This window comes from Quercus robur, chromosome 8 (assembly GCF_932294415.1).
Source record: "Quercus robur chromosome 8, dhQueRobu3.1, whole genome shotgun sequence".
Classification (NCBI taxonomy): Eukaryota; Viridiplantae; Streptophyta; class Magnoliopsida; order Fagales; family Fagaceae; genus Quercus; species Quercus robur.
The window spans coordinates 64,580,353-64,595,600 of NC_065541.1; the positions used below are offsets into that span (position 1 = coordinate 64,580,353).

General features: G+C 31.5%; 1 pseudogene; it reads right to left on the bottom strand.

The window, feature by feature from the left end:
• Nucleotides 1–9,711: 9,711 nt before the first annotated feature.
• On the bottom strand, nt 9,712–12,941 carry LOC126696625 (60S acidic ribosomal protein P0-like; annotated as a pseudogene).
• Between the last annotated feature and the right edge of the window lie 2,307 nt (nt 12,942–15,248).

The following is a 15,248-nucleotide window of genomic DNA, read 5'->3' on the forward strand; positions in this document are numbered from 1 at the left end:
ACAATAGGAAAATTCAAATAAAATTTCGAATTAAATTGTAACAATCTGAATAAAAAATTCTAGTAGAAAGACAGGGTGGAGTGATCCACTCCAAGAAGGCGACCAAACTTGCGTAAATATAGAATAATAAATCTCTCTCCTGAAAATTTACATTATTCATAACCTTTACCTTCACTGAACATTTTAAAAACATAGTGACTCACATCTGCCATCCAGACATCTTGAGCCGGGTCCTCTCCAATTCGCGTGAGATTCCATTGATCACTAAGTTCCTTTGCAGCCTATAAAAAGTATCATCCATCGGTCCATAGCAGTGCTTTCTTCATTGTTATAAGTACCAAACCTGAACAAAAAGTCAAATATAAGGATAGTGACTTTTAGGCATAATGTGCATCTAATCACATATTAGCAATTTATAACAAATGTAAAGATGCAAACTTTGTAAGTGAATAGTAAACAAAACTCAGTGTCAGAACTAAGAAGAAAGCACTTTAATCCGAAACTTAGTGCAAATGTAAAGATGCAAACTTTGTAAGCAATTTATAATAAAGATGCAAACTCTGGCTTTGCTATTTTTTTGGAAATTATGCAATGTACCCAAACCAAGTTCTTATCACCGATATTAATCTCTTTGGTTTTCACGTTTGACTACAAAATCAAGAAAAAACTTAATTAGCACAGTAACTCACTTGACCCGATACATAGAAGTGGTTTTAATGAGAATGAGCCCACATACATTTAACCACATGATGCAAAATTCAACTTCAATTTCAGATTCTAGACACATGGCACAAAATTAGAGTTCTAATTCGGAATTCAATTTCACTCTCTCTGTTTCACCTATTATTTTATATATAGATTACTAAGGCATTTAAAAAAGATGAAAGGGAGAAAATGAAAAAATGAAGAAAAATTATATATGACAATTGTTCTCCATACCAATCTCCTCAAACCCAATAATTTTGAAAAAAATTTTAAGCATAGGGATTACAGAGGTTAAATAAATCTTTGCACTAACAACATTCCTTCATTGTAAATATCAATTTGCACTACACCATATGAAATACTATTTGATTTTTGATTAAGTCAAGTGGACATCCTCTAAATTTATGCTATTTCTTATTCTTCTAATGCCATGTGTCATATTATTGGTATTTAAAAATTATGAATACAATGTGTTTTAACTTTTATGCCTAATTTTACCCCCAGATTATAAGAATTCTAAGATTACTGCCCATATTAAATTCTAGCTACGACAAACTTTTTTTTTTTATAGATACCACCAACCGTGAACCGTTGCATATGTAAATAAGTTTTATTATTTATTTTTTGTTACTCAAATAATCTATTATAGTTTATTTTTTAAAATAATAATAAACCATGCCTACTGTGCTTACCATGTGAAATTACAATGTGTTTCCCTCACATGGTGTATCATAATTCATAACAAAAGAAATGAAATTCAATCATCCTGCACTACAAGAAAAAATGCTTATTGCAATGAAAAAAATCATTGCAATAGCATTAAGCTCATTGTAATAGTTGATGCGAGTTCTTACAATAAATCTTGATGTAATAGGTTTGTACAATAAAAAAATTTGTTACAATAAACTCCAAATATTTTAATAACAATTTCGATGCAATGAGATATATATATATATATATATATATATAAAAATATAATTTACTGCTTCAAATATCTTGTAAGTATAGGATATTGTTTCATAAATCTTATTGCAATAGATTGTAAATAACTGACAAAAATAAGTCAGATTAAATTATTGCAACGACATCTTCATTGTAATAAATAATTACTTTATATTGTCATTGCGATATATTATAAAATAATTGATATCAAGTGTTTGTAATAATATATTCGTTTCAGTTTTGTGTTTGCCATTGCAATAAATTGTAAAAGAATTAATATTAAATTATTGCAATAAGCTATTAGTTTAAAATTTTTGTTGCAATAAATTGCAAAAATAATTGGCATCAATTTATTGCAATGATTTCTTCATTTTAAGCTATTGCAACAATTTTTTCTAATATATTAAAACTTCTATTGCAACTGAAAATTATAAATTATTGCAATTTATTATTGTTAATGCAATAATTTAACATTTTTAAGTTACTATTGCAACAATTGTAACTTGTAAATGTGATATTTTGTATAATACTACTATACATATTTTGTAGTATTAACACTTAATATTATAAACTTATTTTGATGTAGCCTTGACCAACTTTAACAAATTGAGTACTGTGATCTTGCAAATAATTTCCTAAGAAACAATATGGGGCGACAAAATTATTCACAACATTTACATTTATAGATTAATTTGGTAATCTATTAATGTGAATCACACATATAATATATTTGATGGGATAACTCACGAAACATGTGGCACCCATCTCCCGTTCTATATAAACTCAACCCCTCAACCGTTTTGCATAATACAAATCAATCTTGTGAGTTGTGAGCAAGAACAAATAGAAAGAGTTAGAAAAAGAGAATAAAAGCTCCTTGATTATCGATGCTTGTTCATCCATAAGATCAAGGACTTCCAGGTTGAAGACAGACCCGCCATATTAAACTGAAAGTACAATGAGGCCATAAGAAAAGTGCCCTTGTTAATCTTTGTAGGTATGTTAAGCACCCGAAAGTTTTTTTTTTTTTTTTTTTTTTAGAAAAAAAAAAAAAATTATCGTTTAAGTGTTGAACATCCTACATAAATTAACAGGGATACTGTTAATGGCATAAGGACAAAATGTTTCATACAAATAGAAAACTTAAATTCAAGTAATAACTATTTAATAACTGTTTGGTACAAGTAATGGAGAGGGGTCAAAGTATGAGAGTAAACTCGAATCCAGTGGAGTTGGGCAGATGAAACAGAGTATTTACTGTGCAGAATGAGAACATGTGGAAAAGTTTATGTACAAGAGAGTTTGCATGAAATAGAAAAGATTCTTGTAATCTTATGGCTTGTTGCAAATTATATGATATTTTGTATGAGATTTTATTATCTCTTTTAGAACTCTATTAAAAAAAATAAATTTACTTTAGCCTAATGGGTATTAATTATTTATTTAAACAGATTATAAATGGGTTGAGAATTATTTTTTTTATAAGTAAAAAAATCATTAACTTTCAAGAAAACCAAAACAACCATCTTGCTTTGTCAGAAAAAAGAAAAAAAAAAATCAATCAATCAAGCACCAAGTAGACCCTTGTAGGATGTGTCAAGAAAACCAAAACAACCGTCTTGCTTTGTCAAAATTAAAAAATTTTAAAAATAATAATAATAATCAAGAACCAAGTAGACCCTTGTAGGATGTGTGGTGTTGGGAGAGTTCTCTCTAGATATGTTTCCCAGAACTATCTAGGATTAGTCAAGATAAGCCTTGTGGCAAATCTCCTGAAATTCTCCAATATGGTAGTCCTACTTGTGTATGCATATTGCCACTTTCTGACAATATAAACATATTGAACACTTCCACTACAGGTTCTAATATAGTGTGTACGTATTTTGTTTTCCACTGAAAATTAATCCTATTACAAAAAAACGAATATCAACAATGATGCTTTTATTTGAATGTTTATTAAAGATTTGACATGTATCCAAAATTCTTGAAATAATTACAGAAGGGCACTGACAATTTTGAATCCAGATTCCAGTCCTAGATTAGGACTACTTTTTTGTTATTATTCTTAAGTAGATTAGAGGACTACTTTTTTTGTTATTTATTTATTTTTTTTAGTATTACTATAAGAGCACTCGCACCCGTGCTTCTATAATAGAAAAAGTGCATCATTTTACACACTTTTACTCAAAATCTACTCATATCAGTCCTTCTATAATATTGTTCTGTTACAGTAACCGTGTAAATATACATGATTATTATAGCTTTCTATTTGATTTTTTTAAAATTTTTTTCTCTCTCCTGTCTAATCTAACTCTCTCTTCTCCACTCTATTTCTCCTTTATCTTCTCTTGAATCCAACAACAAATGTATACAAATTATCAAATTCTTCAAACTTATTCTAAATCTAGATCCCAAATTCATCAAACCCTCTCCTCAAAAAAAAAAAAAAAAAAAAAAAAAAAATCATCAAACCAAAAGATAGAATAAAGATGAAGGAAGTTACCAGGAAACTACATTTGATCAAAAAAGCTTTTCTTGGTTCTGCTATCCATAGATGTGAATTTAGAAGAATCCAAATTTAAGGTACTTCTCGATATTTCAAATTTTAATTTGCCTATATAATAAAATCATCAATGACAATTATCTCCTAAAATGATCAAAGACAAAGACGGTCCAAAATGGAACTTTGGACATCATTTTTTTTTTTTATAATAAAAAAAATCGTTGATCTCTTTTATTATTTTGATAAATGATTTTAATCGTATAAATAGTTATATTTTCGATTATCATCAACAATTAAATGTTAGACTAAATTTTTTCACACTTGTAGATCCAAAACCTTACGAAAGGTTCTTTCATATTAAATTTTTTGAAATGGTCTCATGCAAATGCAATAGATGTTCTTGTAGAAACTTTCATGGTTTTCCTTATAGTATAGGAAATAACGAATGTAACTAACTTTATGCTTGGACTACAAAGCATGAAACTCTCAGGAGAGGTCACTGAAACTTTTTTCATGTCCCTGTTGAACATATAATATAGGTGTGCTAGTTCAATCTCCTTTGCCAAAATGTTTAAGGAATGGTTTTCTTATATTTTCTTCTTTGGGATACAACAGTCCTATAGCGTGTTTGTATGTTGTTTTCTATTGAAAATCAATCTAGTTACAAAAAACCCTTTTGTATTGGGAATATCAACTACGATGCTTTTATTTGAATGTTTATTAAAGATATGACATGTATCCAAAATTCTTGAAGTATAGCGTTTTTTAATAATTTTTTTATTCTATATTTTTATTTTATTTTATTTTTAAAATCTCTAAAAAGGGTTCTAAATATTTTTATTTTATAATTCGATAATTACAATAATGAGAAATGGAGATTTGAAGGTTTTTCTCTTAAAGGGGAAAGGACAAGCCACTAAACTATAAGGCTCTTGACACATGAAACACAATTATTAAAGCATTTAAACAAGATGAAAGGGAGAAAATGAAATAAGGAAGAAAAATTATACAGGACAATTTTTCTCCAAACCAATCTCCTCCAACCCAATAATTTTGGAAATTTGTGAAGCATAGAGATTACAGAGGTTAAATAAATCTTTTTCCTAGAGCACTAACAACATTTCTTAATTCCCTATTCCTTGTAAACCGACCATACTTACTCTAAATTATTTTATATAATTTATAATAAAACATTTTTTTATCAAGTGGACATCTTCTTTATTTTTCTTCTTTATATGATTTCTGATTCTTCTTATGTCATTTGCGATAGTACGAACATATTAAAATTATTAACACAATTTGGTCTAAGCCTAATTTTACTACCAAAGTTTTAAGAATTCTAAAACTATTACCCATATCAAAATTCTATTTCCAACCTTTTTTTTTTGTAGATATTACAAACCATTTATAAATGTAAATAAGTTTTATGTTTCTTTAATCATCTATTATAGTTGATCTTTTTAAATAATAAAATTTAGATCATGCCTTCCATGCTTTCTATGTAATTTGGAAATTACATGTTCCTGTCATGTAGTGTATCATAATTCATAACAAAAGAAATGAAAAATCAATGATCTTGACCAACTTTGGCATCATAACATTACACCAAAATAAGTCTATTATATCAAATGTTAATACAACAAAATTAGTATAATAGTATTAGACATAATATCATATTTACAAATTAAAAGTCATTGCAAAAATAAATTAAAAATGGTAAATTATTACATTAACAATAACTAGTTGCAATAACTTATAATTTTTAATTACAATAAAGGCATTAATATTAAATTGCATTAAGAAATTTTTTTGCAATAACTTAAATTGAAGAAATTGTTGTAATAACTTGATACCAATTATTTTGCAATCTATTACAATAGAAATTTCAAAGTGACATCTTATTGCAACAAATTTATCATTGCAATAACTAAATATCAATTATTTTACATTCTATTGCAATGACAAACATAATTATTACAATAATCTAATACCAATTATTTTACAATCTATTGTAATGAAAAATATGAAACAATTATCTATTACAATGAAGATATCGTTGCAATAACTTGACCCAAATTATTTTTGTCAATAATTTGCAATCTATTGCAATAAAATTTGTGACATAATAGCCTATTGTTACAAGATATTCGAGGTAGTAAATTATTTATTGCAACAGTACATATATTATTACATCAAAATTGTCATTAAAATATTTAAATTTATTGCAACAGAATTTTTTGTTCTACAAACCTATTATCTCAAATTTTATTGCAACACTTTGCATAAACTATTACAATGATACTGATGTTATTGCAACAATTTTTCGTTGTAATAAACATTTTTTTTGTTGTAGTGATAATTAATAACAAAGGAAATAAAAATTCAATGATCTTGACCAACTTTAGCAGTATATTTTTGTAGATTTCCAAATTGAGGGCGGTGATCTTGCAAATAATTTCCTAAGAAACAATATGGGGCTACAAAATTATTCACAACATTTACATTTATAGGCTAATTTAGTAATCTATTAATGTGAATCACACATATAATAAATTTGATGGTGTAACTCACAAAAATTGTGGCACCCATCTCCTGTTCTACATAAACTCAACTGCTCAGCCGTTTTGCATTATATAAATCAATCTTGTGAGTTGTGAGCAAGAACAAATAAAAAGAGTTAGAAAAAGAGTGTAAAAGCTCCTTGATTATCAATGCTTGTTCATCCGTAAGATCAAAGACTTCAAGGCTAAAGACAGACCCTTCATCATAAACTGAAAGTACAACAAGGCCATAAGAGAATGGGGCAGCCTCGGAGGATCCAACCTTGTCACCCTTTTTAATCAACTCTAAGGGGGTGATGATTCTAACAGTACCCTTATTAATCTTTGTGGGGATGTTCAACACCTGAAACTATTTCAAGTGCTGAAAATCCCTTTCAGGTGCTGAACATCGATCCCCATGAAGATTAATAAGGGTACTATTAAAATCATCGCACCCTAGAGCTAATTAAGAAGACTTTCAGGTGCTGAACATCCCCAAAAATTAATAAGGAAACTATTAATGGCATCAGGACAAAATATTTCATACAAATAGAAAACTCGAATCCAGGTTGTAATTGTTTAATAACTGTTTGGCATAGGTTATTGAGGAAAAATTATTAGGTCCTCCAGGAGGACTGTTGATATGATTCTTCTAACCAATGAGATAATGACATTTATGCAAATGTATAAGTGAACTTTCTAATTAGCACAAGGAACAAAAAATAAAAATTATCAGATGATGTCACATTTATATAAATAAGAGCATTTTATTAATTGGGAGGTCAAGGAGGACCACATCAGCAGTCTTCCTGGTGGACCTAATAATTTCTCGTAATTGAGAGGGGTCAAAGTATGAGAGTAGAAAATTGAATAATAAACTAATAATTATCCACGTCTATTCAAGATAAAAAGAGAGTAACAATCCAAGACATCCTAGGTAACTTATGGCGTGTTGCAAATTATATGATATTTTGCATGAAATTTTATTATCTCTTTTAGAACTCTTTTTAAAAAAATTAATTTACTTTAGCCTAATGGGCATTAATTATATATTTAAACATATTATAAATGGGTTAAGGATAATTTTTTTACAAGTAAAAAATCATTAACTTTCAAAAAAACCAAAACAACCATCTTGCTTTGTCAACAAAATAATAAAATCAACCAATCAAGCACCTGGTAGAGCCCTGAAGGACGTGTGGCGTGGGGAGAGTTCTATTTAGGTATGTTTCCCAAAAGTATCTAGGATTAGTCGTGATAAGCCTCGGGGAAGTACAAGCATATTGAACACTTCACCACTTTCTAACAGTACAAGCATATTGAACACTACTACTATAGTGTGTAGATATTTTGTTTTCTATTGAAAATCAATACTACTACAAAATTCTCGGAATATTTAAAGAAGGGCAGTGAGAATTTTGAATGAAGTCCTAGATTAGAGGACTACTTTTTTTGTTATTATTTTTTAGCATTCCTATAAGACAGATATCATATTATTCTATTTCCGTTGTTGCAATGTGTAAAATAAGAGAAATACTGTTCACAACATTTTAACAACAAAACAAATTTTAAGTGACAGTTGGAGCAAAAATGTAATCTTAATAGTAAGTTCAAATTTGAACCAATAACAACTAACCGCTTATGATTTATTGTAAAAATATTGTAAATGTAACACTTCTCATAAAATTAATGAATGAGTAACTGAAAATTCAAATAGTGTATAAAACACCCTTGAACGTTTAGACCCCCAAAAACAAATTAACCAATTCAAGCTTTATGACAAAGAACTAGTGTGCGGAAAATGAACATAAGCTATAAACAGAATTGGAAATCAATTTAAGCCAATTATAAATCACATCCACAGCAGAAAATAAAATGCAAAGATAAAGGGAAGGAAGATGCAAACACATGGATATAACACCCGATATGTTATCGAAGAGGAAATCAAAACCCTCGGTGTAAAACCTCTCCGCCACCCTCCAAGCAGTAAGTAATCCACTAGAAAATGCAGTTCGGATACATGAACAGCAATAGACCCTCCAAGCCTAATCTACCCAGTGTACCTAAGCCCTCCAAGCTTCTTGCTCCAACGAGGTTGTGCCGAACCTATTTCTTTTCTAGCTTCCCGGATTCCGCTACTTGACCATAGCATCAACCAATGTGAAATTGGTTCCTTCCTAACTGCTTCCCAAAATACCAAACAACCCTCTCACAGAAATGGATATAGTGAGAAAAGGTTTTGATAATAAGCCTCTCAAAGATTTAACAATAGAGAGGAAGAGAGTTGAGGAATTTGAAGAGTCTCTTATGTAAAGATTGTTGATGAATCAATCTTGTTTTACTCTAGGGTTTCTCTCTCAAAATTCTCTCTAGAAGCTCTCTTTTTTTTATGGGTATAAAGGGTATTTATACTGGGGTGAGAATGGAATGTGAAACGTCAGGTTTTTCAAAACAGGGCTGGCTAGCGGCTTGGCCTCGCGACTTGACTGAGTCGCGAGATCCAGCCTCGAGATAACAGAACAGTCAGTTGTCCTATTTTATCCTGTAGTGCTCCAGCTAGCATGACGCTTCAACTTCTGGCATGCTTGGCACGTGTGCTGCTTCTGGTGGCTTGCAGCCGCGAGTCACCCGCGAGATCCAGCCACAAGACTCTGTTTTCATGCACACTCTTGAGCATTCAACACTCTATCTCACTCACTACCCTTACAACAAACCCACCTAAATACAGGGTTACTAATTGCTGAAATACAAGCAAATTTGGTACGAAATAAAGCCAACAAGATGGTTGATTAAATTCAACCTTACAGTAACAAATGCTCCACTCCTATTTTAGAAAGGGCGTTCTTCCATTTGGGCACCTTTAGGTTATTGCCTTAATGGCCCACCCCTAGTCAAGGGATAGTGCTCATAAGGCATTTTGCGCTGTCTACCAAAATCCAATTGAGAAATAATCAGATGTGGAAAAATCTAGGTTCAAAGGGACATAGATGGGAAATAACTCAAATAAGTCAATAACCGCTACAAACTCAAGAAACACTCTAAAATAAAACCAACCAAACACATCCATGAAAAATAAACTGCAAAACGACATCTAAATTAATAATTTCCCTCAACTGAAGGAAATATTTTGCAAGTCTAAGTAAAATGGCATATTAACTTAAAAATTCTCCAAAAAAACATAACATTTCTAATGTAAAACCATCAGAAAATAAACACCACTAACACAAGTTTTAGTCAAATAAAATAAACCCATGTCATCATCCGACTCTTCAGCAGGCTCTTCCTTCTTCTCTTCCTCCTTGGCAGCAGCAGCAGCAGGGGCACCACCAGAAGCAGCTGCTGCAACAGGGGCAGCGGCAACAACAAACTTGCTAGGATCCTGCATTTATACTCAAAACAATTAATCTATTGAACAAAGGATGGGACTTGACTATATGTGAAAAAGTGAGAGCCTAACTAATGCTGAAGAATCAAATACCTTTAGGTACTCCTTAACTTTCTCTGCCTAAGGGAAGGAATACTCAGTAGCAACAGCAACTGCAAGAATGTTCTTGTAGGCATTGGTGAACATGTGTGGTGCAGCAGCTAGGGTTGGATATGAGATAGCAAGGGACAGTGATGTCACCATAGAGACACCAACGAAGAACTTCTTTATCAGGTCCTCATCAGTAAGATCAAGGACTTTAGGGCTGAAGACAGACCCATCATCATAAACTTGAAGAACAACAAGGCCATAAGAGAATGGCCTTATGCCAAGCTTTGCAAGGAGGGCAGCCTTAGAGGACCCAACCTTGTCACCCTTCTTAATAAGCTCAATAGGGGTTATAATTTTGACAGTTCCCTTATTAATCTTTGTTGGTATATTTAAAACCTGAAAGATAATGGCGTAAGGACAAATGTTTCATACAAATAGAAAACCAAATGAATTTTAAGACAAGATTACAAACTTGGAAAAAGGACGTCTGCGATGGATTCAGACCAGTGTTACCCGAAGGGCCAACTAGGGATGGCCATACCCATTGGGTAATGGATATCCAATCCTACCCGATCTGAATGTTTCGAGTAATACCCGGTTCTTAAAGGGTAGAGCTCAACCGGGTAGGGTATGGATATTACCCGAATTTTTCGGGTCGGGTATGGATACTATCCATACCCTACCCTAAAATAAAAAAAATAAAAAATAAAAAACCTTAACCTCTCTCACTGTCAGTGACTAGTCCACTTTTGGATGGACTGATGAAGATTGTACAAAATGCAGATGGCTTCTCTTGTTTATCTACATTGGGCTGAAGCTTTTGTTTTTCTTCCACTTTTGTGAACTGATGGTACCTGGGGTTGTATCAGTAGGTTGAATCGAAGTTTTAAGGTCGTGAATAAGATGTGTTCGGCAGGATTTTCTGAGATACTACAGGGCTTTAATGGGAGCTTAAATTAATGTGTACATACATGCTAATATCTAGATTTCTACCATGAAGGCTCATCAGTTGGCCTCAGCTTACGTGGTTGTGAGTTTTTATAGCCATTTAAGGTAGATAAAGTGTTTCTTTCAACTGTTGTAAGCCTGAGTTTGTTTGTGTATTGGAGGGAGAACATATTATATTGACCGGAATCTATTAATATTTATAAATTGGTGTACATTGTGCCCAAGTTCCTTTTTATTGCCGGACTTTCTTACATATTCTAGCTTATAATCATGTCAGTATGTGTGTGGGGTCTGTGTGTTTGAATTTCTAAGTATAGCAGAAGGTATAAAGTCCTTGTCATATGTGTATCTTACTCATTTTTTTGCATATTCACTGTATAATTATAAGAAAAATGCTAGAGTTACAAACTATTTTACAATAATTTTTACAAACTTCTAATTTGGTTAGTTTTTATGTTATAATGTTTTGAATAAAAAAAAATTTTAAATGGGTTTCAGGTTTCAGGTAAGGTATGGATATCCATGAATAATATGTTCGGATAAGATTTGAGTATGGATATTATCGGGTATCCATGGATAAATTTTTCGGGTCGGGTATGGGTATACCCGATCCATACCCTACCCATGGCCATCTGTAGGGCCAACAACATCAATTGGTGCTACCAAACCAACACGAGCAGGTGCCCCAACCTGTTTAGTTCAAAATTGTTACAACCAAGTTAGTTAAAATTCATAATAGGATAAAGCATTTAGAACATGATTCTAAGACATCCTCAGCCTCAAAAAGAATTATTAAGATTTCAAGGATAACAAAAACAAAACAAACACCTTGCTCACTAGGCAAATGGTTAAATGGAACAACCAATAACTTAAGCTCATTCAAGAGTTACTTGATTAATTTATACTTTTCTGTATATAGTAAATAAAGACCACGACTCACAAGTTGTTAGTTCTTCACACATCTACGCTTAATATAGATAACTACCTTATAGTTAAAATTACACTATTTGAATAGATTAGATAAAAAAAAATAGTTCCATTTATAGAATTTTTAACAGGTTATAGCTTAACAACAAAATGGGCTATTCTTTCTCCAAAAAACAAAATGGGCTATTAATATTATCAATAAATTATAAATATTAATTTGATATCTTATCTACAAAATAAGCAATCCCCTATCAATTCTATTAATCATTGATATGTAGAACTCGGCTTGTTTAATATTACAAGCATATATAGTTAAATATATGTCATTCACAAGGACTTGCTCATAAATTAATTTTCTCCTCAAATAAATAAATAAAACTAAGGAACCAAACATCTGATTAAAAGTAAAAAAAATTACCTTGTACTTGGCGACCTCTTCACTGACCTCCTTCAAATCACCCTTGGTGAAAATCAGACCCACGTTTCCCTAATAAAAAAAACCAAACAAAATACAATTTTTTAACTATGAATGAAACAAACAAAAAATGAAAAAGAGAGAGAAAGAGAGAGAGAGAGCGAAACTTACGACAAGGAGAGGAATGAGATTGAGGAAGGCATTGTTGCCAGTGTTATCAGCATGGATCCTGATAGACCTCTTCATCATGGTGTTTTTACTCATGAGAACCACCGAGTCGCCACGTAGACCCTTGCGAATACTCTGCAGCTGGGTGGATCCGACGTTGTCGGCCGCCACAATAAGGATCTGGTTGTACTCGTCCAGCAGCTGGCATAGCTTGGAGTCGTATGCGATCTTCTTCTCGGCTTTTGATGGCTTATGCGCACCATTGTTATGATGAAGATGAAGAACAAGAACGATGTTTTGGCTTTTTTTTTTTAAAGGTTAAAATAAAAAAACCTACGAGAAAATGAGCAAAATCGAGGGCCAAGACGAAGCTCTGTGCTCGGTCAAGGCGGACAGCGAAACGGCGCCGTCTCTTTAACCTCTGATTCTAGTGAGAGCTTTTGGTTTGGGGGTTTCCTGAGGTGAGAGGCTTGCAGAAAATGAAGAGCACAGAGGTTTGGATTACGGTTTTTTAGGATGATTTGGATATCGGACGGTTAGGATTTTTTTTTTTTTTTTTTTTTGCTTGGATCTGGCGGTTAGGATGTTTTTAAATGGTGGTCTTAGTTTAGGAATTTTAATGGGCTTGTGGTGTAAATTGGGCCTGTGAGTGGCTCAATGGGATCAGAAGAAGTCCAGAATATCAAGTCAGGAGTTAAACGACACAAGTCCTAGTAAAACGGCAGAATTATATAATGCTACAAGTAGTTTAGTGCATTAAGTATTTTCACACATGTGCAGAGCTTTTAGTTCTGTTCACACGTGATGTAAACAGGGTTAGAGATAAGGTACTTCTTGATATATTAAATTTTAATTTGCCTAAATAATAAAATCATCAATAACAATTACATCCAATCAATAAGGTTTTTTTTTTTAATTATTGGATGGGTTAATTTTATGATATTGATGAATCGTCAGAGAAAAAAATGACTTTCTTATCAATTTTATCAATTATTTGATAATTATTTAACTCGGTCTTATTATTATTATTCCTATTGGTGACGTTATCGATATCGACCCATTTCTTAATATTGATCTTCTTTCTAAGACAAAAATTGAGAATTTCCAATACAAATATTTTCTATTTGAATATTTTCTATATATTTATACTATCATCTTCGACGAGAGAATTATGGATTTACTAAAATGATTGAAGACCATCTTAAGAGTTATGGATTGGCCATTAAGTTTTACAGTATTTCTTTTGTTTCCTATTAGTTTTGCATTAACGGAATCGTTGACGTCAATTTTATTTTTTATTCTTAATCATGGATGTCTTTTATTATTTTGATAAATAATCTAAATTGTACAGATAGTTATATTATTTGATTCTCTCCAACGTTCAAATGTTAGACTAGATTTTTTCACACTTTTAGATCCAAAACCTTGCGAAAGGTTCTTTCATATTCTATTTTTGTAAATGGTCTCATGCAGATGCAATAGTTGTTCTTGTTTCTACTTTCATGATTTTTCCTTATAGTCTGGGAAGTAACGAATATAACTAACTTTGTACTTGGATTGCAGAACATGAAACTATCAGAAGAGGTCACTAAAGCTTCTTTCATATCCTTGTTGAGCATATATAGGTATGTTAGTTCAATCTCATTTGCCGAAATGTTTATGGAATGATTTCCTTATATTTTCTTTTTTGGGATATGGTAATACAAGCATATTAAACACTTCTACTACGAGTTCTAGTATAGTGTGCATGTATTTTTTTTCTATTGAAAATCAATCTTATTAATAAAAACCCTTTTGTATTAGGAATATCAAGTACGATGCTTTTATTTGAATGTTTATTTAAGACATGACATATATCCAAAATTCTTGAAAAATAGAGTTTTTTTAATAATTTTGTATTCTATATTTTAATAATTTTTTATAATTTTAAAATCTCTAACAAGGGCTTTAAATATTTTTATAGTCATTCAATAATTTACAATTGTAAGTATGCGTTTTGGATCCTTAGCCCAAGGTATGATTAGATCCAAGTCCAATAAGCCCAATACAATGAATTTGTAGAAAGTGGGTTGGAAAACTAGGTTCTAATGAATGAGATAACAGTTAGAATGAATTTTAACAGATGATCAAACAGAAAAGGGCAGGAGTTATTCAGGTAAATTTGTCCTCGGCACAATCCGAGGAGGTCTGTTCCAGTATATATTGATTGAAAATGGTTACAAATATGGTTCAAGCTATTACAGTGCTTTCTCTTCCAAATTTCCAATCCCCTCTCCCAGGATTTCCTCTCTAATTTATATCATCTTCCCTTCTCATCTTTTCCCTACATGTGGATAGTAGATTGCTTAAGATGATCCTTGTCCCATCCACTCCTGAAGTCTTTGGGAGTAGCTGTAAGGTTGTAAAAACATTGTTCAGAGATCACTTCCTTATTAATGCGGTCAGGGAGTTAGCTGCAGAGCATTCAATGCGGTAGTAGCAGCTTTCCCTTAAATTTGCTTCATATTGAATATTTTCTAATTATTTAACAAATAGACAATCTCTTCTATAATATCCAACAACAAAACATTAAAATAACCCAATTTAAAATTTGGAATGATGAATCCTATTAGTGGATAGCAATAA